At 46.1% G+C, this 25234-nt stretch overlaps 1 long non-coding RNA gene across 1 annotated transcript in view; it reads left to right on the top strand.

Moving 5' to 3' along the window:
- Positions 1 to 3456: 3456 nt before the first annotated feature.
- LOC129386444 (uncharacterized) overlaps positions 3457 to 25234 on the top strand; it is a 46891-nt gene continuing 25113 nt past the window's right edge. Inside the window, exons 1-2 of the long non-coding RNA XR_008613824.2 lie at positions 3457 to 3630; positions 11009 to 11074. This is a non-coding gene — a long non-coding RNA (uncharacterized lncRNA). The remainder of the gene's footprint in view (positions 3631 to 11008; positions 11075 to 25234) is intronic.

Below are 25234 nucleotides of genomic sequence, written 5' to 3'. Positions count from 1 at the left end.
TCTTTTGCCCTTTGTCAAACTGTATCTTGGCATTTCTAAATTCCATTGTATCTTCGCATTTCTAATGTACGAGGGTGAGTCAAATGAAAGTTAGCCAGCCCACCCCGCGCAATAATGGTTCGCTTCATTATGTGCGAGGCACGCGCGTAGCACACTAGCATCTCTCATTTTCAAAAGTCACATGCAGGTGTGAGGATGAGTGTTTTTTATTGTTCTTATACACTGGGCTGAACATGGTTGCAGGACATAATGGACGCTCCAAAAGTTGAACAGCGTGGTGTCGCGAAGTTTTTGACAACTGAAGGTGTTTCCCAAAAAGAAATTAGTCGCCGTATGGGCTGCTGTGTACGTTGTATATTTCATTTCGTTGATCACTGTGAAGCGTTCGAGCAAACGGTTCAAAGAAAGACATGAAAGCTGCAAAGAAGATCCAAGACCGGATCAAAGGCGCCATGCAATCACCCCCAACACAATTGCAAAGGTTGATGAGCTGATTAGACAAGGACGGAAGATACGCATCGATGAATTGGCAGAGCGTGTGAACATCAGTCACGCTTCGGTTCACACCACAATTCACGAACATCTTGGTTATCGGCTCCTGTGTGCGCGATCCATGCCCAAGATTTTGAACAATCGCCAGATGACGGAGAGGCTCGGCGATGCCTTGACTCATCTGATTCGGTATCACAACGAGGGTGACGACTTCTTGTCTGCAGTTGTCACCGTGGACGAATCATGGTGCCACTATTACGAGCCTGAAACACGACGGCAATGCTTACTTACAGTGGAAACATTCGAATTCATCATCCCAAAGAAAGCAAAGGCCGTCATTTTCGCGAGAAAGTTGTTGTTGACTTTTTCTTTTCGATCGCTAGGGGCCATTACTGATCAAATTTGCTGAACCTGGAGAGAATATTAATCGTTTCCGATATTGCGAAACGCCGGATCGGCTGCATGCCGCAATCAATAACAAACGACGTGTAAAATCGACGAATGGGGTTCTTTTGTTCAACGACAATGCTCGCCCCACGTCGTTGATGTCGTTAACACGAAACTGGCAATGTTTAAGTGGGAAACGCTGCAACATCTGTCATAAAGCCTAGACGAGTCACCTTGCAACTTCCATATCTTGGGGCAATTGAAGCAACAGATCAAGGAAACCAGACTTGTGCCGCTCGATGACGTGAAAGAGTCAGTTACAGACTTTTTGAAGCAGCAACCCAGGAGCTATGTAAGACGGGAATCACCCGACTCGTTAGTCAGCGGGACAAATGTCTAAATGCTGATGTAGGCTGCTTTTAAATAAAGTACGCCATTTTTCATATATTCGCATTGGCTCAATTTCATTTGACGCGAACTCGCATATTTTGCAGAACTCGTGCTTTTTATATGTGCTCTCTGTTGTGACTGTAATTTCGGTGAAATTACTCGCAATACACGACCGGTGACAGCTGCTCCTGAGCAATACATTGGGACAAAGGAGAGCGTCACTGAAATCTTTTTCCTGGCCGTTGCATATGTATTCAAAAATGTAAATAAGGTTCTTGCATGAGAACGTTCCTTTAAACATATCACAAGAAGCCAACACTGACACCAAGGACAACATAGGGGAAATTACTTTGGAAATTACTTAATCGAAAATGAAAGTGGGTGCGAGTGGTGGCGTTGGCTAACACTCCCAGGGTTCTACTAGGAAACATAGGTACCCAAGAAAGTGGATGGGGAAAGGACGCCATGGTAGCTCAGTTGGTAGAACACCACACGCGAAATGCGAGGGTTGGGATCGTTCCCCACCTGCGGCAAGTTGTTTTTTCGTCCACTTTCATTTTCCATTAATTTATCGTTTCTTTATTTCATTTAATAGGCACACGTAATTTCTCCTATGTTGTGCTTGGTGTCATTCTTTGTTGGCTTCTTAAGATATTACTTATAAAAATCCGGTCCCTCGGTTAACCCCCTTTCTTGAAAGTTTCTTTAAAATATTTGTCTTCAACTTGTTCATTTCACGCCCTTTATATTTTTCGTATCAGTGGCATTCACTGCTTTGCTGGTTTAGAACTGATATATACTTGTAAAGTTCGTGTGATATTTTCTTTACTTATTAAATAGGCAAAAAAAAAACATGGAAGCATTGATATCAGTGATTTCGGGCACAATTTTTTGGACATACGAGTGTATTTTTTTATGAACCGACACATATTTTACTTGTCTTGGCAGTGCGTAGCATTCAAAATTCCATTGCAGCATCCTTGACAATGGCAATGCATTTATTCTTCATGTATTTGATCCCTTGACAAATTTTGCGAGGAAGAGGCCGAGCTACAACGTGAGCCCTCCTACCCCCCACCTCTCCCCCCGAAATTTCTCGCTATGCCACTGCTTACGTGCAGGCTTCCAGTGTCCGGATAAAACAAAGATGTCACTGTACTGATGGATATGGCAGCATCCAAATCCCGCCTAAAATTAAAATGTATAACGTAGAAAATTATTTCGTGCGTTTTTTCGACCATGAAAGTAGGAAAACCTTGAAAGCGCTGCAGCTAACACCTCTAAACGCTTGTCCTAGTCTTTTTCTTCCACTTCCGTTTTGTTTCGTGCAGCACCAATCATAACCCTTTACACGGGAAGTAAACAATGTTTAGCAATTTTCTATTATCTTCTCACTAACCCATATGCTTCAAAAGTTTCCGGCCCATCACCAATATTGTGCCCCTCATCTACTCTGATCATGAACTATCTGAATAGTGTACTCTTCTTTTTTTTTTCAGAGAACCTCCAAAGCCGTCCTATAATGCATTATAGGACATCTGTTCATGTGTTCCTGCAATTCTAATCCCATAAGCAGCTTTGCAGTAAAACTGCACGTTAAGCGATGCAGCACATAACACTCATGTCTGCGCCTGAGATACCTGATGCTGTTAGGCGGTACTCTGAAATTTTATAAAGCCACTGGACTTTCCGGCACACTAACTACTGTAAAAGAGTGCGAGGAATTGAAGCAAGTGCCGCTTGTTAGGTGATGCGATCGTTGGTAACAAACTAAGGGCTGGAGTGATATAATCTCTTCTCGTCGATACGCGTTTAACACCTACAAGAACAGTCCGAAGTTAACGATGGTTTAATGCTGCCTCGCAAGCTACAGTGTACGTCCTTTAAGCTGCTCATGACTACTAACAGCCCACATTATTACATGTTGGACAAAGAATCTTGAAACTGTAAAAGCGCACGAAGACGCGAACAAAGAGAATGGACAGGACGAGGAGCTTTGCTAATGGATCACGAATGAATAACTAGCCCATTTATTCGTTCTGATATACAGTAAGCGCATTTTGCCTAAGACTTTCTAAGATCTTACGGCATCTACATAGGTGGACACAAGCCAGATGCAGTTGCGCTTTATAACCTCGCTTTAGCGACAATACGAGGAGTGCTCTATAACACTAAGTTATACGTCGGACAGCCTATTTTTAGCTTGGCGTTCTAAGCAGAAGCGCAAAAGTGTCTCTTTCTCTCCACGTTTGAGGCTCGGAAGGCATGTGCTGTGCGAGTTCCTTGCTTGTCAGAACAGCCAGCTGAGAAGAAGTCGAGAAGTCACATTTAACACGTGTCCCAGCAATATCCTTCCGTTCGGTAAGTTTACTCGCTGATAAAGCCATGTATAAGCCTTCTTTAGACGTCTTTAGTGGCCTAAATTTTTATTCCTCTTCTTGATCGTCTTCGTTAACCATGTTTCGCGCTGTTAGGCTGTGTAAGAATGCAATAAGCAAATTGCAAATCGCCTGACTGGCAGTAATAATAGAAGCAGTTAAAAATTAACTGCTCATGTGACGAATGGCGCCTATCTGCAGCTCACTGTTTACCGCTAGACTTATAAGTAGTTATCACTCGTTTCTTGCAATGTATTCTTGTGGCACTTGTGGTTCTTATTACCGGTGGGTAAAGCCAGTGCATGTTTCTACATATCTGCTCGTACAGACGACCCTACGAACGCTCCGGAAATGCTCAGTGATAAATTTTCGACTATTGCAGAAGCGCTTCATCGTTTTCACAAGGTTACGTTACTATCAGTAAAAATATGCCTTGAGTGCTCTTTCTTCAAATTGGCTTGGAAATCCAGTGTAAGGTGAATGAGACAGAGTAATATGCAAGATAATGGATTTCAGAAGTCAAGGAGGAAGCAGTAAGAACCGTAATGGCGAGCAACCATAAAGACGTTCATAACATTTGTTCCTCCACAGATGAATGTAGCAAAACTATATGCGCACGAGGTCACTGTTGATTGCGTTTAAATTAAATGGCCTATTCATTCGAGCGCGCAAACTTGAATTAGCCGCCAATATCGATTCTTCCGGTATTGGTGCACATAACAGCGATTAGATAGCGAAAATATTGATTTTGTAGAGATATCATTGAAACAATAACATGATGGACGGAACTTCAGCCTCTAAAATTACTGTGGAAAACGCAGTGGTGTCGATCAAGACAAACGGAAGTAACGATCATAAGCTTACGCTGCCGTGTACCCCCATATAACCTATGTACAGTTACACACGTCTGATCTGGCAATATCCCCCTTTGTCAATTTTACCTAGAAATAGAAACTATAGAACACTACTTTTAAATAGGTCGCTGGTATAAGATAATAAGAAAAAGACTTCTGCAAATTCCCCTTACAAAATACAAGGTAAACTTCACGTCAGCAATTGTACTAGCTTTCGGTGCCTCAGTACTGGGTTTTAGCCACAAAGACGTCTCTGATGCCGTTTGAGGTTTCATTCAGTCAACAAAATGACTAGCATTTTAAATTCATACATTTACAATTCTCCTAATGATATCCGAGTGTTAAATGACAGCATTACTGTTATAAATTGAACAAGTTAGGAAAATTTAAGAATTTATTCTGATTTCTTAATTGCACTTGTATATTCTTCAAATATTATGTAAAGCTCAGGTGCCCAGTTCTTCGCCAATCCCCCAAGGTAGGTACGAGCCAAATTTTAAGAACATGATCATCATCATCATAATCATCATAATGGTGACCGTATGACTATTATTCATGGTGTCAGAAATTCAGCGCAGCCTACTACAGGATTCTCTGTTAATCGCCTGATGGACATCATCACCATTGTGACACCATTGTTCTGTGGACATCGCCGATTTCGCAGGGACAAGTGTGTCAACGACGCGCATGTGGTGGGTGTCAAGCTGATGAGCGGTGTATACTGTGTCTATAGTGGCAAGTCAGTCTGTTAACGGGAACTTTGGCTGTTTTTTCTAAGACGTGCAAACATGCCTTTAGGCGACCCAGCTGCGATGGGTACTGTCAAAATAAATAACAGCGACCATCAGCATGAAAGAACAATGGCGCATATTTTTAAGAAGTACCGCGACGCGAAAGTACAGCGAAATGGGCTCACGAAGGCAGAAGGAATTTCCTGTGAACAAGACACAGGTGTTTCCAGAACAAAAGCTGTTCACGAAATGGGATACATGTGCAAGAAGAAAACTGCCAGTGGCGACGCCAGCTGGTGGAACTCATAGTACAAATGGATTTCCAACGGTCTCTGAGGACGCTAATGGCATTTGTGAACCCGAATATCTTCGAAGAGTCATTGACAGAGAGTGCTCAGGCCTGGTTTTATTTTTATGACCAAGCCTGTGACCGTAATCGTTGGTAGGATTATATTGATAAGGTTATGAACATCTGGTTCTACCTCGGAAGCCCCGCAAAAACTTGGTATGAGAACCGAGTCACAGAAAAGGCAAGACATCCTTGCGTGGGCTGGAGAAAAACTTTTTCATCTCATTTTCTGTGAACATGCTCCAAAGTTGGGACAGGGCAATAGCTTGCAAGTACGCTGCCGGCGCTGTGCATGAATATTTTTTTTTTCAAACGTGGAGTCTATTGCATACAGCTCATTCTGCCCTGTGAGACTTATTGCTCGTGCTCCTCTTTATACTGGGGCTTCCCAAGCGGATACAGTATCAAGTTCAACTTGGGGCATCACATAAAAAAGATTACCTACTGCCAATTATGTAGAATAATTTGTTCAGAAATGGCAACACGGGCCAGCAGAAGTTAATGTCAATGAAATATCTCTAGTACCGCCGTTGCGAGACGACAGTTGTTGGAAGGCAGGCAGCAAACCTAGTTCATTTGTGGTATACTTTTCTAAACAGAAGAAAAAGAAAATATTTAGAAAGATGCCTGATGACCTCTTGCCACCCCTACATGAAACAATTTTCCTCATTGTTCGTGAAATGATATTTTTCCGCACAAGTAAATGGAAAGAAGATGGAAGCACTCGTCGCCAGCTAAGCGTCAATCACTGTGGTCAAGAAGGACGAAATTCCAGAGCTAAACACCACCAATGATTATTCTGTCATCATCTACGGGCTCGATGGAAACACGTGCACAGTGAATGGCCGAATATGCTCATTACGTGTCAGGGTAAGAGCACCCACGTAAAACCCCGGCTCTTAGCGGTGTGTAGTACCAAATGCTCTTGAGCCGTCCGGTAATGCAAGAGTTCTGTTTAAACCTCAGCTGGGATTGTCCATTCGAACGCAAAACGATTGCCGGCAGCCTTCCTTCACCATCCTAGATGTAACCCTCGCAAGCCCACTGCAGCAGAAGACGTAACTCGGATTCAACCAGAACTACTTTGTGTCCGAGGCTACCCAAAAGCACCGTCAAAGTTTCAAGTCCCATTCGAGGTATGAGATACGACAGTACTGGAGAGGAAGGCCTACAACATGTCGAGAGACAAGGAGCTTTGTCTGAAAGAAGAGCTGCAGAAAATTCTTGACGCAGGTGTCATATGCGCCTCCACATCTTTTGCTTCTCTAATCATGATGGGCCCTCAAAAGGATGGATGTGCACCGATACAGGCATATAAAGAAACAGATCGACCTCTTCTGGTTCGCTATGGCACATATAGACGAAATCACTAATGAGACGGTCGGCTGCTAAGTTTTTCTCGTCCCAACCTCCGACAAGGCTTTTGACAAGTGTCTTTGCAAGAAGAGACGAACTTCTCAGCATTCGTCACACCGTTAGGTGTCTATCAATAAAATCGACTCACACTTGGAACCCTTCTCAAAGTTTACGTTGACAGTATCCTAGTGTAATCATGTTCAAAAGAGGAACACTCCGAACACCTCGCGAAAGCTTGACAAGCGCTCAGTGACGCGGATCCCGAGATAGAAGAAAAGTGAGTTCTTAAAGTCCAAGGTGGTTTTCCTTGGAAGAGTGTTGAACGGAGCTACCGAGAGCATTAAACAGGAGTCCATGCAAATTATCACGGAGCTCACAAAGGCCCACAAAATTCACTCCCTGAGGCTCTTCCTGGGACTCGCAGGTCACTTCAAGAGCTTCATTAAATATTTCGCCAAGATAACCAAGTGGTTGACGTAGATTACAAAGGAGATGCTCCTTTTGTCGGGACCAACGCCCGCGAAAATATTTATGAAGCACTGGTACAGTGTTGTTACGAAGGTTGACAGTCAGAGGCAAGGCCCCTGTAGTAGTAAACGAGGCAATTGTACCAGCCTAAGAATGCCGGGTTTATTCACGCTTGGTAATACAAGAGAAAAGCAAGGGGAGAGGAAACGTGTGATAGAAAGAGTGCGCAGATGCCCACTAGAGGAACTAGCTTGCTGATACAGTTCATGGGTTACCACATTTCTTCACCTTTAGTAACCAAAACGCACAACCGGTTTCTTTGATCGTGCGAAGCGACGCAGCTCCTCTGGTTGCGCTTCAGGTATTCTCTCAGATATTTCAGCCGCCCTTGGTTCCTTTAATAACGGGGAACCTGTTGTAGGAAGCCTCGGCAGGTCGACGCCTGGTGGGGTCTCATCTATGCTCCGCTTACGAACTTGATCCAAGCTCGTACCATCCAGGAGGCGAGCGCCGCAAGTGGCTTCGACAGTGCCCGAGGACCACTTATCGCCTGCGCCGTATTTTCGCACGTACCCGTAGTCTCCCGTTGCATAATTCCAGCACGAGCCATTCGCAGCTTTCGCAGGGTAGCCTCTGGCAGGAAAAGACATGTCCAGTCTTATGCGCAACCGGTAACCTAATGGCTTCGCTGAAGGAGAAGGGCCCGCTTGGTGCGGTACGTTTTGATAATTGCTCAACACCTGGGCCAACGACGTTATGAGGCAAACACCTCCTATCTTCTTCAAGCCTTCTTTTATTGTGCGCACGGCTCGCTCGGCTAGGCCATTACTCCGGGGGTGATAGGGTCATGTCGGAATATGCGCGATTCCATTTCGCTGCATATACTGCTCGAACTCCCATGCTGTGAATGACGTCCCGTTGTCCGACACGACCGTGCGCGGTATGCCAAAATGGCTAAATATTGTCGTGAGGGTATAATGGTGCTGTGATAACCTGCGACACAGGAACCGCCTCAATTCACTTTGTACGTGAATTGACTACTACCAGTATCATTTTGCCTTCTATTAGTCCTGCGTATTCGGTATACAAGCGCGCCCATCTTTCGCGCGTATCAAGCCAATTTACTGATTCTTCCGCCTGAGGCATCAGTAATGCTTGCACGCAGTTGTGGCATGTTGCTGGAAAGCACCTTTCGACAGCAACTTTTCCTCTTTGCATGCAACTATAATCGATTATCTTATTTCTGGTGCTGCGTCATTCGACATTTGAGATGTACCAATACAGGGCACTAAACGCAAGGCTACTCCAATCTATTTTCATTCTATCGCAGCCACTAGCCGAAAATTGTCGGGGCATGCTCATACACCGCTCTGTCAGGCAACGTTACAAAAACCATGAGTACCATGAGGGTCCCTGCCGACGCTGGCGTCTGTGGTCACGTAAGTTTTGCATCATGAGATTGGAATAAAGGTTTAATGAAACGGCCTTAATTTAGAGGGCGCCAGTACATTTCCACTAATTTCTCCCCGGTTAACTAAATTTTCGGATAGTTCAATCTCGGCCGTAAGTCCAGGCCGGAGCCCTTGCATTTCCTAAGCTTTCGTTATTTCTATCCTAAAATTGACCTTCATTACATAATTCCAACTCGGCTGTTCAGCGCTCACGCGTCTGACCCTGATTGTGACCCCAGTGGTAACTACGAGTAAATAGCGGCACTATCTCTCTCAGCGGCGCTTGGGGTATAGTGAATGCGTTCAACACGTCATCTCCCATCAAAAACGCCTATTTTTTACCTGCGCCAGGAAGAAATTAAAACGAAAACGGTAGCTCCCAATGAATTATCACTGTATTTACTCTATTCTAACTGCCGTTTCTATTCTTGTTTTATTTTTCTGAGAAATAATATTCGTCCATATATTGCCTGTGCAGTGCAATCCAATACGAAACAAAAACCAAAACCGTCATTACCATTGCAAGATTACCGTGTAGGGCGGCAGAACCAGTTCTCGTATTGCATTATGTACCGTCTGATTACGAAAGTACATACTTCGAACGATAAGTTACTTGATATGTTAAGCGGGCGGCAATATGTCGCATCAAGTGTTATTGGCGTTGCAGAGAATTGTATGAGACAAAGGCAGAACTACCGAAGCGATTACTTTAGGCGTGAGCCACCATCCCGTTTGCGATTGTTGCGAAATCGTTTGATAAATTCCGAATATCAAAGCGATATCGACCGTACGGAGAACGTATTATGGTTCTTCGTAGATGCCAATATAGTGCTCTCGGTGAGTGATTACAATGGGCCTCAGGTAAATAAATTTTCATTTTGTGAAGGTAAAGTTCACTGGTTTCGTATTTTTATTATTACCAGAATCGGCGGCATTCCAAGTTTTTCCAGCTTCAAATTTAATTGCGTGTTCAAATTCCGCTTTGTTTGAAAGCACTAACGTGAATGCTACCTTAGTTTTTTACTATTTCCGCCTTGTTAAGGAGCTCTGATGTCATCTCTACGTTAGTTTCATTTTGGCGAACCTTAAAAGTGGATGCGCATTCCATTCGGGGACGTGTTAGAGTGAAGCCAATACTTCTGAATAATATAAAGGTGTGTTCGCGAATTTTTTCTGCCTCTTCATCAATAGGACCCGCCGGATAACTTGACCAGTTTTGTTGGTCTCGTCTGGGTCGTATTAACAGAAGTCGACTTATTTGATACGCCAAATACCAATCGTGTAGCAAAGCCTGTTTTTGTCATATTCTGTTCAAGAGTTCCCTGTTAGAGTCGTCGAATATTCGCTTGCGTTCGAATATAACGGATTACAGCCTTTACCGGTGGCTCCAGGGAGAAATACAGACGCGAGTGCTGACTGTTTCGAATGGCGCTGCTGCAGGGGGAAAAGTGCTGCGCAAAGGCACCAGTAGTTGGTTAGCCAACAAATAGATCATCTGGCTCTTGCTCAATAATTTCTGGACATATAAATAAAGATGCGTCGTCTTTGGGAATGCTGTGAATTTGTTTAAGAAAGCAATTTATTATCTGTACATTCTCGTCATGTTTGCATCCCTTCAAGTTACGTATGATGCTGTAGTATTAAAGTTCAATTTTTAAACACGTGGTGACACACCGTTAGTGTGCTTCATTACTATCAGTGACAGTATGCGCCAGGTACAATCAGCTCTCAGATTTTTTTTTCTCTTTTACAAGTTCCTTCCTAGACCTATAAGCACGTTGTGAATGGCGTTGTCTGTGTCAAATATAATGAGTAAGCCTTCTTTTATTTAACACAACAAACTCCACGCTGCATTTCTATGTCAGTTTGTTTAGAAATCTCAAAATAACCTCCTTCAACTTAACACCAAGGTCCTTTTTCTTAAATATTCGTATTTAGTTTGAGAATTCCATTTCGAATACCCCTTTTCAAAATTTCGTGCGTTGCTGTCCTCGCCCATCGGTGCAGATACTATGCTATTACTGTGCACCAGCTGTTTCTTTACCGTGATGTAAATTGTTTTATTTTATTTTGTTGCGAACGTACTGACGACGCTGTTGTTTTGTTTTGTCTTTTTTGCCCGCACTTTCCCTCTCAAATTATGTTTTTGCAGCAATGTCAAGGAGATACCTGGTTTTTTGCTTGGTGCTGGTTGTGGACGCCGCCATAAAAAATATGCGTGAGTACGCCATACGTTAACGACAATCGTCCAGCCATAGCCGTCGAGTACGGAGGGGGCGGAGGGGGGGGGGGGCGACCCGGAGTCCGAGCTCCCTCCAGAGATTTCCGGAATAAACAGAGCCCCCCCCCCCCCTGCACCACGGCCACACCGAAGCCTACCCCCCCCCCCCCCTTAAAGTGTCATTAACAAAAGTGTTCTGTTACCCGCATCACTTGAGGTTTCTTTTCGGTTGCCTCTACCTTTTCACTTAAAATTTCATTGCGGCTACAAGTTTCTTACTGCATCATTGTTGGTGCGGACGTGGACGCCTGTTAATTCATGTTTTCGCTTCATTTCTGCAAATCCTGGCAATAGGAGGACAAGGGCATTAAAGCACCTGAGGTGGCTACCTCATCGGTATTTTTTCGCGACAACATATTATTTTTATCTTAAATGTGAAAACCATGTACAGACATAATATGTGTAAATACACAGGGTATCCCAACTACCATGCACCAAAATTTAAATATGCGCAAATGCCACGTAGTTGGGCAGAACCAAGGTAACGTAGTTTCCCGTCGCTTGGAGGTATTCAGTTTACTTTTTGCATTTCGCCTAATTGTATAATTAGTCCTAACTAATTATTCAACTTTTTAAATATTGTAGTTAGATGAAAAATGCCACTGACAAAACTGTAGAGCAACATGAAAAATTGCCGATGCAGCTTTCTGTTTCTCAGTACGTGCTACAAGAAGAAATACGAAAATAAACTTTATTCAAAAGAATGGTCCGGCAGTTTTGGTTGTGGTGGCCTCGGGTGGCGGCTCGAAGTCCTTGGACTCGAGCGGCATCTTCGTCGCCTTCGCCTCCCAGCGGCGGCGACGCCTATGGGGAAGGTCTCCGGCGGCCCTCGTCAGCCGGGGCGGCGTCGGGAAAGGGCGAGCTGAATGCTTTCTGTACGCTGGTAACGGCAGCGGTTATGGACGCGTCGTAACGGCGGAGGTTCCAGTACGGCTGTTGCCGGCACGTTCCCAGGCATGTCTGCTACATTTCTTTCTTCTTTTTCTGAGCGTGAAAGAAGCCCGCGAATACACACAAAGTGCCTCGAGCGGCCAGTCGCGCGGCAATATTGCGTATAATCGCTGGCTGCTTTCACGCTCAAGAAAACACTTTTATGCAGCACGTTTTCACCAACAGGAAGCTGTATCGGGAGTCTTTCATGTTTCTCTACAATGTTCTCATTGACACTTTTCATCTATATTATATTAGAGAGTTTTAGAATAGAGGCCCCAAACGTTTTGGGGCCCCAATTATCTAGCGTCGAAGCCACTGCGCATGCACGAGACGTAAACTGCAATTGGGTTTTGCGTTGGGAATGCTATTTCACCGATTTAGCGGGAGCCCAAATAGCGGCCCCAAAAGCTTTGCGTCAGCAAACATGGCGGCACCCATCAAAGCGACGGCTCTAACCTAGCACCAAATTGGGTTCGATTCATGGTAACGCTTGAAGTTCGCAAGCTAGGAGAAGTGACTGCGGTTATCGCTTTCTTTCAACTAGCGTGTGTTATGAAGATTGATTCATTATACGCCGCTGATTCTGAAATCGATTGTGGCTTTTATGGCTCGTCGGCCTAACGCGGCTAAGATAGACTGCTGAAGGCACGTAAAGTTGGTTTGCTCAAAACTAAGCGCAACTAATTGTTTGCTGCTTACAGAATAATCTCTAAATTGTAACTAAACGCTAATACACGCAAGTCAAAATGACTATTCCTATCATAAAATGGTATATTTTATTTCATTATTTGTAATACCTTTTCTTTGACGCCATAGTGGCGCTGTCAGCGCAGGACGCTATCCGCAAACGCAAAGCCCTATTCTAAACCTCTTCACTTCTGCGTACCCCAACGCTAACACCCGCAAAGCTCTGTGGGGCCCCAAACTATGGGGGCCCCTATTCTAAAACTGTATTATCTGAGAAGTTGATTTATTCTTATTTTATTTGTACAAACTGCAGCCCTATTGAGCTATTGCAGAAGTGGGCGTGAAAAGCATAATAATGACAAATAATAGAGGCAATGTGAACAATACAGACCAAATGAAGACACTAACTACGTATTCAACAGTCACTAAACATAAGTTTAAAGGACCAGACAAAGAATTCCAATATTCAGTTGCGCAGGGAAAGAAACAGGGACTGTACGGGTGACCGTACGAGAAAAATAAGGCGTGATGTTCAGGCTATGGTGACCTGGAGTATTACATGATTTAGCAGGAGTTAAGTAATTATCTGAAGAAATCCGGCTTGAGGAGTTAATAATGCAATACAGAAACTTTAGTGATTGCGTGTGTCGGCGATCTCGAGCACTTGCAAGGCAATCAATCGATGAATATTTATTTAGGACTAAGTATATAATTAGGCGCAATACAAGAAATATAGTGTGTCTCCAAGCGACGGCAAACAACATTGTCTTTGTTCTACGTGGCACTTGCATATGTTTATATCTTGTTGCATGATAGTTGTGACACCCTGTATACACAGGACAAAGCTTATATTTTTTAACCAGGAGTTAGCCAACTAAAAATTATTCCTAATTGCATGTATAGTCTCAACGTTACTAGATTAGTCTAGCAACGTTGGGATAGCCTATGCCTAGAGAATGAATATGTTGCTGTATGTCCACCTCATTAGAAATTGCTTTGCGTGTTTTGGTGACTCTGAAAAAACCTGCAGACTTCAGTGACCCCTCAGGCAGAGTCTTCCATCAACGGCGTTTGAAATGCACGCGAATTATATGTTTCTCAGTATTGCTTCTGTTTCCAGTAGGCAATGCTACCACTGCGCGACCACCACTTCGGTCATCTCCCGAGCGGAGCTGTGAAACTGAAGTATGTCTAAGAACGTTGGAGGACTCCGCGACCATTATAGAATGACGAAGAAGGAATGACATCAATGGAAGGACGAAGGTGGTATGGTGACGAAGGCATGAGGATAATGGAATGATGCCGAGTGTATGACTACGATGGCGTGAAGACGACGACATTCAAAACGATGCCGTGACTACGACTGTTTGGATACAATGGTGTGACGACAAGGGCATGTAGAGATTCCGTTGACGAAGTTAGAATGACCACGATGGATCAACCACGACGGCATCAGGAGGACGGTATGACAACGAATGAATGACGGTGCCTACACGACAATGACTTCGTGGCAACGATAGAAGGACGTAAAAAGAATAACATCAATCGAAAGACGAACACGTTATCAGAAAGACGGTATGACGACTACACAACAATAACGAGTGTATGAATGCCATGGCGTGACGACCACGGCATTACAACAATGGTTTGACTGTACGGCTGTGTGGAGACGATGGCATGACAACGGCATGAATATAGTTGGTTAATGAAGTTAGAATGACCACAATGAAGGAACCACGATGGCATCAAGAGGACGGTATGACAACCAATGCCTGATGACTGTATGACGACGACGATAACATGGCGCTGGTACGAAGGCTATGGTGACGATGGCTTGGCCACGACTGTATGACGCCGGCTGTAGGGCGATGATGGCGTAACGGCGACGGCAAGACGAGAGTAGGATGAAGAAACCTGAATAACGGTGATGCAACGACCGGCGCCGGTATCACGACCACGAGCACATAACTAGTGCTGCAAACTATTATACAAATTCATTCACCAGGCCGACGTGAAACGACGTCGGCATTACGAAACTCAGATGACGGAGATGGAACCACTACCATGCTATAACTACGACGGCACCGCGAAGACAATAAAACGAGTGCATGACGGCTGTGTGATAACGATGGCGTCACCATGACGGCAGGACAGGAGTCCGATGACGAAGCTGAAATAGCGGCGATGCAGCGACCACATTAAAAACAAGCTATTAGACAACTAGGTTCACTGAGTCGCCGTGAACGGTGTCAGAACGAAGGCAAGACGTGAGATAGACCACGCCGTTGGATGGAGGACGATGGAACGACCACGACGGCATCAATTTTTACGAACACAGATCTAGTGACCAAAGTTGGTAGACAACTATGACCACTTGATCGACGTAAGAGGATAGACGGTCTAACCTCTTCACAGATAGATGGGCTGAAAATGAGCGAAATGGGCAAAGAATGTTACGCGCACCCATATAAAGCAATGTACCTCATGGCGCACGCGGCATCAAATCACCAAAACATACACAGTATATATCACACTGCTGTAAACGTAAAAGCACAAACATACCGCGGCCATGCGCTAGCACAGAGACAATGCCAGTATCCGGTTTACATTGGATACGACTTCTCGATGAATTTTAATTCACTAGTTAGTAGGGTTGGTGGTGGTGTGGACCACAAGTAGAAAATCCTGCTTCTAATATGAAGGGCGTAAGTTCGAATCCTTGTCCATTGCACTCTATCTTGATGCTCGGAGTGGAGCCTAGCACCGGTAAAAAATGCCCAGAGCCAGTGAGGCTATACTAGTTAAGCATCAAGAAAGACGCTTCCTCACGACTCTTGCAATGATCACCAGGCCCTCAGCCCCCAGTGGCTCCGGAACACCTGACCAAGACAGCGCTCAGACCTGCAACTTGTTAGATATTCCGATCTTCTCGAGTGAGGCTAGCATAGCAGGACCCTAAAGAATTACTAGGCATTACCTGGGATATTATTAATCTTAATGAGGTTAGAACTGGTGAGGTTTAAGCAGAGATGACTAAACGCCACGTCCTACGCTACAGACATCTTCCAGATAAGAGAGAATAAAGGGTAGGATTTCTAATTCATAAGTATCTAGCCGGGAATATTGATGAATGCTACAGCTTTAATGAGAGGGTAGCAGTCGCCACAACCAAGCTGAATAGAAGATATAAATCAAAGGTAGTACAAGCCTACTCTCCATTATGCAGTCATGATGATAAAGAAATAGAATAGTTTTATGAAGATGTGGAATGAGCAATAAGAAAGCTGCCAACTCAGTATACTGTAGTCATGGCTGACTTCAATGCTTAAGGGGGGGGGGGGGGGGGGGGCAGGCTGATGAACAAGGAATTAGCAACTACAGCATCAATTTAAAGAACACTAGAGGGGAGATGGTAGAATTCGTAGAAAGGAAAAGAGTCCAAATAGTGAATACGTTCTTCCGGAAGTACACTAACAGGAAGTGTACCTGGGAAATCCCAAACGGGAAAACAAGAAATGCACTAGCTTTCATACTCTCTGCCAGTCCCAGCAAAGTGCAGGATGTAGAAGTGTTAGCTGGGGTAAAGGGCACTGCCCATAGGTTAGTGCGTTCTAAGATTTCTCTCAATTTGGTGAGAGAAAGGGCAAAATTAGTCAAGAAGAACTGGCCAAGCTAGACCCAGTAAGGGTAAAAGCAGATGATTTCAGGCTGGTGAAGATGAAGATACCATAGCGGTATTGAATGAAACCGTAACTAGGCTGATTTCAGAGGCATAAATTTAATAGGAAGGTACAGCACCAAGGCAATCAGTGAGTAATCTTCCTCAAGTAACAAACAACCCAATAAGAAAACGACAAAGCAGGAAATTGTCTAACTCAAGAGGTCTGATGGATGAATGGATGGCATAACTTCAATGAAAGGTCCTGCGAGCTACGGCGCGCAAGGCCCCATAGAGCGGGCTACTCCCACGTTGGGACCGGGAGTTGTAACTCCCTGGCCGCATCGTGGGCTCGCTGGACAGCCCAGAGCTGCTCCGCCAGGTCCGTGCTGCGTAATGCTTTTTGTAGCCTGGCGGAGTCTTGATTTTTGTTTGCGTGCGTCCGACGACACGGCCAGAGCAAGTGATATACGTCTAGTGTGCTATCGGAAATTTCGCAATATGATGTTTTGTATAGGTCAGGCATGTAGTGATGTAATCTGTTCTGCGTGGGGTACGTGTTTGTTTGAAGCATTCTGAACGTGAGGGCTTGAGGCCTGGTGAGCTCATTGTGAGGTGTGCTGTATATACTGCGGTCTAGATAGAAGTGCTTTGTGATCTCGTTGTATGTGGAGGGAGGGTCCCGATTCTCGCTGGGATGGTCACGACCAGAATAGGTGGCGTCGCGGAGGGTTAGGTCTCGCGCGCTCCCGTGAGCCATCTCACTGAGGCTGGGAGGGGCGTCCTCGATCTCTCCGAGGTGTGCCGGGAACTAGCAGATGGTGTCATGCTGCAGCGGTGCGGATCTATTGATTATTTGTAGTGCTTGGCTTGCAACGGCTCTTTTCTGAAAGGCTTTGACGGCTGAGCGTGAATCGCTGTGGACGTGGGTGGCGGTCGGGTATGTGAGCGCGAGTGCGATGGCGACCTCTTCTACTATCTCGGACTTCTGGGTCTTGACTGTGAGAGCGTTTGTGACTTGACCTTGCTTATTGACCGTGGTGGCAATGAAGACCTTCCTGGACGGGTACTGTGCCGCGTCTACGAAACAGGCTAGGATCTTCTTATCGCGTATTTCACACAGGATGAACAATCCGCGCGCCAGCCTACTGAGTTGAGGGTGCGCAGGGTTCATGTTCCACGGGAGTGGGCGAACCGTGTAGGAGTTACGTGTGTCCGTCGGAACGCTTTGGTATAGATTCTCGATTGCTGCGGTGTCATGACCTAGTTTGGCTAGGATTTCTCTACCCGGTTTGGTGCCAGAGAGTCGTACTTGAGGTTCTCGATTTGATCCAGTCTCTTGCCTAGGTCGGCGAGCGCAAGTTCAAAAAGCGTCGGAGAGATGACAGAACCTTGCGGGGTGCCCTTGCCGCCGAGTTTATATTTCTGAGACTTGATTTCCCCTAGACGGAGGGTTGCCATTCTGTCGCTCAGGAACGATTTCGTATGAGCGTAGAGTCTCGTGCCGAGGTCGTGGAGACCGTGTCGAGTATGCAGTCATGTGATAAATTGTCGAAGGTCTTTTCGAGGTCTAGCCCTAGGATTACTATCGCGTCTCTCGTGTCTGCGTCAATGATCTCATGCTTGAGGCGCTTCATGGCTTCTTGGATGGATAGCCCGGGTCTAAATCCGATCATTGTTGCGGGGTAGATATCTTTTTCTTCGAGAGGTCTCGAGAGCCTGTTTAGGACCGCGTGCTCGGTTACCTTGCCTACGGAAGACGTCGACGAGATCGGTCTGGGGTTATTGATGTTGGGCGCCTTGCCAGGCTTTGGGATGAGCACGATAAGGGCCGTTTTCCAGACCTCGGGTAGTGCTCCGTTCCTCCAGATTTTGTTGATTTCCTCTGTAAAGGTTCCGATGGAGGTGTCATCTAGGTTTCTAAGTGCATTGTTAGTTACGCCGTCGGGCCCCGGAGCTGACTTGCTGTTTAGGTCGTGAAGCGCCGTGCGTATCTCTTCGGTTGTGAAGTTCTGATCTAGCTCTGCGTTGGCCTTGCCGCGGTATGGTTCGGCGGTCGTACCTCTAGCATTTTTGGCCAGTGGGAGGTACTTGTCGGTGAGACGGTCAATGAGCTCATTTCCGGCGGTAATCTTGAGTTCCTCTTACATGATCCTGTCAAGCGTGTGACCCTGGTCCGCTTTGGTCCTGGTTTTGTCTAAAAGGTGTTTGAGCAGGTGCCACGTCGTCCCGCTGTTGATGCGGCCGCCCGCGGCGTCGCACACTTCGCTCCATTGCTGGTTAGATAGTTGTGTGGAATATTCTGCAATCAGCCGGTTGAGGGAAGAAATTCTTTTCCTCAGCCGTCGATTGCGTCTTTGTTCTTTCCATCTCCTGGTGAGCGATTGCTTGGCTTCGAGCACGTAAGCCAGTCGGCTGTCCATGCTTTGAACAGGGAGATCTGTCTCTGTTTCCTTCGTGGCCGCCTGAATGTCGGCCTTTAGCTCCAACGTTCATTGGTCCACTGATTCTTTATTTGTTCGGCATTGGTGTCTTAACTCGCGAAAGTTGTCCCACTCGAAGTACGTCATTTTTCTGGGTTCTCTGGATGGGGTGTCAATCGTTGTCTCAACAATGTGATTCCCAGATCCTCGGAGAGGATTTTCCACTGATAGTTTGGAACGTTGCGGACGAAAGTGAGATCTGGCGTTGTGTCGCGGTTGACCGAGTTTCGCGTTCTTGCAGGGTGTGCGGCGTTCGTGATGAGCGTTAGGTCAAGTTCATCGGCGTCGTTTGGTAAGTCCTTGCCCTTGGCCCTGCTGTTAGGGGCGTTGAAGTCCCCGGCCACAATCATGGGGTTGTCGCCGGCACTGTTACGGGCGAGCTGGAGTATTTGCATAAATTTTTGTGCTCTGTGCTTGGGGCTGCTGTAAACTTTTAGGATGAATATGCTCTTGGCGGTCTTGGCTCTAGGGAAGACTTCCGTGAGAATAAATTCGCAATTGCTGCGGTCGTGATGAATGTTGTGTGTCGTTTGGGCTAGCTTGTTGCTGACCAACGTGGCGGTGTCATAGCGGTCACGTCATAGCCGGATAGCGAGGGTGTAGCGGTATTTGTCTCTTGTAGGTTAATGACTTGGGATTTTTCTTTTTTGGCTCGAATGTATTGTTGCAGGGAGGCCTTTTTGCGGACGTAGCCCCTACAATTCCATTGCCAAAGGCGAAACGGTTCAGTTTGCGCAGCCGTCTTTGTTGATGGCGTTGGGTGGCCTTTGTGAGGCCACGATGTTGCTTTGTCTATCGAGCGACAACGCCCGAGGTAGCTTGGTGACAGCAGACTGTGACATCACAGACCGGTGGTCTGCCATTTCTAATGCGTTGAGCCTTGCCCCGTGGCTGTCGATCGTCTCCATCATGTGGTTGATTTGTGGCGTTATCCTGTAGCAACCCTCCTTGAGGGTTCCTACATTCGTGGCAAGCTTGTCTTGCCCTTCCTTCTGAGACGCGACGGTAGTTGCAAGACCACCGAGCAGTTCCTTGATTTGCCTAATGTCGCTGTCCGTGCTCGAGGGATGTGTGTTTGCCACGGCTTTTCGCTTATGCGGATTGCGCGTGGATTCCGCGACCGGTACCTCCACTACCATGGGTTCTGATGCGGTTTCGGTTCCATTAGAGTCGGAGGGTGGTGAAGCTTTGAGTTGTCTGATTTCCTCGACAAGTTGTGGGATTGTTTGCCTTAACTCTTTGTTTTCGTGTTCTAGTCTTTTAATCGTATATGCTATTTCTACTTGCTCTGGCCGTGCCGTCAGACTCACCTGGCAGGCGCCCTGCTGTTGGCACTGCTGTTCTTGTCGCTCCTGTTGCTGCTGCTGCTGAGCTCATTGGGCCCACGTCAACCGGTCATCACCGCCAACTCGTTGGCTGGGGGCGAATCGTATCTTTGACGTGTATCTCTGGCTCTGGTTCCTGGAGCGCCCTCCGGACCATTACTACGGGCCCTCCGGACCATCCCTTTGCCGCCAATGCTTGCGGGTTTCGTGAGTTGGCGATCTTACGGTTTATGGAGTCCTGCGTCTCATAGAGCGGGACCCCTCTTATAATGCCTTTGCACATTTCATGCGGCGCCGTCCTCTATGCAGTGGTCACAAACGTGTGTTCTCCTATGGAAATGTTCCGGATCCTGAGGTATTTCGCTGCGTTCGCTTCGGACGGTGGGCTGTCCACCATGATGTTTTGCTTCAAAATTGGGGCATATCGTGTTCTCGCTTCGCTCGCTAGGTTCGATGCAAGCAGCCCGATTCCGAGTAGAAAAGGCACAAAACTGGGCAAAAGGCATATGTAAATTGACGAGAAAACGGGTGCCGGCGCGGACACGTCCGCAGCAAGCACATCAAGAGGTCAAATAGAGTTTGCTGAACTATCAAAACTGATAAACAAGAAGAAAGTAAAGGTTATACGAAGTTACAACGCCGGAAATATTGAAGAAGCAGTAAAAGTGGCTACAGCATGAAATCAGCGAAAATTTGGCATAGGACAGGGCAAAATGTATGCATTGTAAATTAGGCAGAGTACTATCATCTGCAATTTCTATGACATAGTAAAAGTAGCAAAATAATTCTGCAATGACTTGTACAGGACCCAGAGCAGCAAAGCTACATTTATTGGAATTAGGGATGAACAGGATACAGTATAACTTAACCAAACTCACCATGAAGTTAGAAGGGCCTTGCAAGGCATGCGACGAGGAAAAGTAGCCGGAGAAGTTGGAATAACAGCCGGTTTAATTGAAGATGGAGGATACATAACGCTTGAAAAGCTTGCGGTCCTTTATACGCAATGCCTCCCAACTTAAAGTGAACTGAGAGCTGGAAGAATGCCAGCATCAGACTAGTCCATAAGAAGAGAGACATTAAAGAATTGAAGAAATATAGGTTCGTTAGCTTGCTTTCAGCGTCATATAGCATATTAACCAAGATAACTTTCAACGTAATCGGGACAACACTTAACCTTAATGAACCAAGAGAATAGGCCAGCTAGAGGAATGGATATTCTAAGATGGATCACATCCATGCTAACAATTAGGTGACGGATAAATTTTCGGAGTACTATCAACCTCTTCATATGATTCGCATAGTTTATGAAAAGGCATTTTACTCAGTATAAATACCAGCAGTCATAGAGGCATTACGTAATCAAAGGTTACAGGACGCTTACGTAAATATGTTGGAAAATATCTACAGAGGTTCCACAGCTACCCTAATTGTCCAAAGGAAACATACGAAGAAACCTATAAAGAAAGGGGTCAGATAAGGAGACACAATCTCTCCGATGCTATTCACTGCGTGCTAGGAAGAAGTATTCAAGTTATTAAAGTGGAAAGGCTTAGGACTAAGGATCAATGGTGAATAGCTCAGCAAACTTCGGTTTGCAGATGACATTGTCCTGTTCAGCAATAATGAGGATGAATTTTAACACAGTATTGCTTATGTTAGTCGAGAAAGCGTAAGAGTGGGGTTAGAGATAACTATGCCGAAGACAAAGGTGTTGTTCAGTTGCCTGAGAAATGAACAATAATTCATGATCTCTAGTCAGCCATTAGAGTCTGTCCAGGAGTACGCTTATATGGGCCAATTACTGACAGAGGACCCTGATCATGAGTAGGAAAATAGACGAAGAATAACAATGGGTTGAAGTGCATACAACATGCTTTACCAATTCCTTACTGGGAGCTTACCAATGTCCATAAAAAAAGCGTACAATCATTGCATTCTACCGGTGCTAACACATCGTGCAGAAACATGGAGGTTACAAATGAAGCTAGAAAGTAAGTTAAGGAACGTGTAAAGAGCGACGGAAGGAAAAATGTTTGGCGTAATGTTAACAGGCAGGAAGAGAGCCGTGAGGATAAGAGAATAGGCGGGAATAGCGAAGTAACCTCCCCATTGTCCTTCCCTTTCTCGCTTTCCTGTATTCTTAATAGTGACGTGCGCACGTGCGGAAAGAGAGAGAACGGAGGAGACTTTAGGAATGTTTGCATAGCCCGTGTGTAGCTTGAGCCTAGGAGGTGTGTTTTTTAAACGTACAGTCTTCGCATGTGTATTATTTATTGCATCTTGTTTGTTTCTTCAAGTAAATACACTTCATAATCAGCCCTCTGCGTGCGGACATCGTTCTTGTCTTTTGTTTTTCTGTCGCGCTGTAGTTAACAATGACCGTACTTAGCTTGTTCGCGCAAAAATTACATCAACATTGTATCCGGAAGCCACTTTTTTAGCCAATCCTAAATCCTATGACCGTACAGTACTATTGCGAAGGCGTTTCTGCCCCGCCCGTTTTCCTTTGGCACAAGCTCCTCTCCTGCCTTCATGGCTTTGAATCACTTCACGCTGTCTGATGCGGTCACGGTGACCCGGATAACAGGCTTCGTGAAGTTTCTAAACCTTACCGGCACTTTCCTTCAGTATGCGCTGGCATGACTTGGTTACCATCTAGGGACGTCAGATAATGCAATGTTATTTTCACCAGTTTATATTTGACGCAACGGACGCTCAGGAAGGAGTTCATGGAGTTAGGAATGTGCTTGAAAAATGGGAAGCATTCCAAGCGTCATGCTAGCCTCACAGAAAGCAAATGACCCTTAAAGAAGTGTTTTAACTAGCCTGCACTTTTCTGTAAGCTGCAGAGAAACGCGGCAAACCTACTGCACTATGGTAATAATTAAGCCATGCTAAACCTTTGTAATTCCTACCACGATAAGATGCAGGCCTTCATTTAGTCAGCAACAAATAAACCTAGAACAATACAGGTCCCCCGTTATGGAAGGCGCCAAGAAAGGTTGGCAACAATTTATTCGACGCGCGACCTATTGTATTACGCAGCGTATTACTGTAATAGGAATTATACAGACACTCGAGCCGCATTCATGCCACCACCGTCGTGCTGTGTTGCTATAGACCGCGCGTGTCCTGCTGCTCGATGGTTATTAAAGGGTTTCCAGTAACGTGCTATGCGCTTGGCTGCAAAAACGAGGAAGCGAAGCGGACGCTGCGAAACGCCTCGGCGGTGGTGCCAGGGCAGCGTTCAGCCTTCTGCTTCTGACATGAGCATTGTGCTAACATGCACCGTAAGCACACTCGCGTTGCGGTTGAGCTGGTATGGGTATGCACTCTTCTGTGCTGAACATTCAGCGAACGTCAACTTAACCTTATCTGAAATTTACTGTGTGATGACTAACGCCGGTGGTTTCCTGTTGGTCTCTCGCCGTACACCATTGAGGTGAGACGCCTGCAACACCACTGTCGACGCTCCTAAAGACGTCCGCGTTGTGAGACTCCTGGTAGATGTCGGGGTCCTGTTCCTTCTGCCTATTATTCATTCGAGACATCAGGTGCAACCATGGTGGAAGGAAAAAGATAGGAGGGAGCATACCGCAACGCGACTGAAGCCATACCTGGTGGCCCAACGCGTGATCGCACGTCAATGTGCGCGGTTAGATTTAGTGTTCTGTCTTTACAGGGCAGAGCCACAGCAGGGCAGCTTAACGAGCGCGCACCAAACAAAGAACCGTTGGCATAGTTACTGGGAACCAAACGTCTCAGCAAATCTTGATTCTTGCTCCGTGGTCTCGACGCAACAGGTCACATATTGGGACCCCACTGCGGTTTCACGTAGCGTTCGCTTGCCAAGGCTGACTGTGTGACGTAATGCTTCCCCCATATACTTTTCCTTCCTCCGTCAGTGCGACGCTTTGAAAGCTTGAAAAACTCTTAAAGCGAAGCTGTGTATTAATAGGATCGTGGTATCTTTCTTTGCCTCCGCAGCCTAAAACTCAACCAATCTCAGAGGGAGGTGCGCGCCGCCTGCGCCACTGGGTTCCTTCACAGGGTTCCTGGCAGCAACACCAGACGGCGCTTGTCTCGGCACTTCCGTAAGGTCTCTAGATAAAACAAGTTGCTTTACGCTTCGGCAGACGCTTCGGGGGAAAGAACAAATACGCACTTTCGCCGTAAATTTGAAGCGTCGATTGCGCTAGCAAATTAGCAGACCGCCAAGCGAAGTAAGGATAGTACTTTTATCGGCAGTATCAACTTGTAAACATTCGCTTGCTAACTAAGCTATTAAGCATGGTGTGAGCGCGCACAGCAAACATATTACACTCGATGACTGCAGACACTCGCTGTCAAAACGCTGGCGTGAGGAAACGTGGCAGCAGCAGCGTGCGAAGCCACATTCGTGCTGGCTATCACTTCAACGCGAAGTGAGCGCCGAGTACACATATTACATTATTATACCACGCACAAAGCTACGAGCCACCGCCGTAACTAGACTCTGCCCCCAACGCAGACCGCTCTTAAGATACGGCAGTGCGGCCTCGCGAAGCCGCCACATGAGCAGTTGCAGCGAAAGAGAACGCCGCACCCCCCCCCCCCCCCCGGCATTTCACAACGTTGAGTGCCTCGCGCGCGAGTGAGACGGCGTGCTTCCTCTTTGTATTCGTCCACTTCGCGTGGTCGAGATTGAGCCGCGGTCGTCGGCTCCCCTCTCACGCTTTCCTCACACATACAGCGTAGAGCGCGCGACGACGCAAGCGTTCACCGGTAAAGATTACTGTTGCATAAGCTGCAGCTGCCAGTAAGCGCCATCTGCAGCTTACGAAGCAGAGAGTGACGTAACTACACTTTCATAAGTGCAAGACGAAACAGTCTAACAAATGATTTCATTTTTGTTCTGTTAGTGACATGAAGAGGCCACGCATAGTTAGGACTCCCGAAGAGCCGAGTGAACAGGATGAGCGGCGACGGGAGCAGGGACGTCAATATGCACAATGGCGTCGTTCTAAGG

This window comes from Dermacentor andersoni, chromosome 4 (assembly GCF_023375885.2).
Source record: "Dermacentor andersoni chromosome 4, qqDerAnde1_hic_scaffold, whole genome shotgun sequence".
NCBI lineage: Eukaryota > Metazoa > Arthropoda > Arachnida > Ixodida > Ixodidae > Dermacentor > Dermacentor andersoni.
Note: the sequence above shows the minus strand (reverse complement) of the source record. Positions and strands in the feature narration are given on the sequence as shown.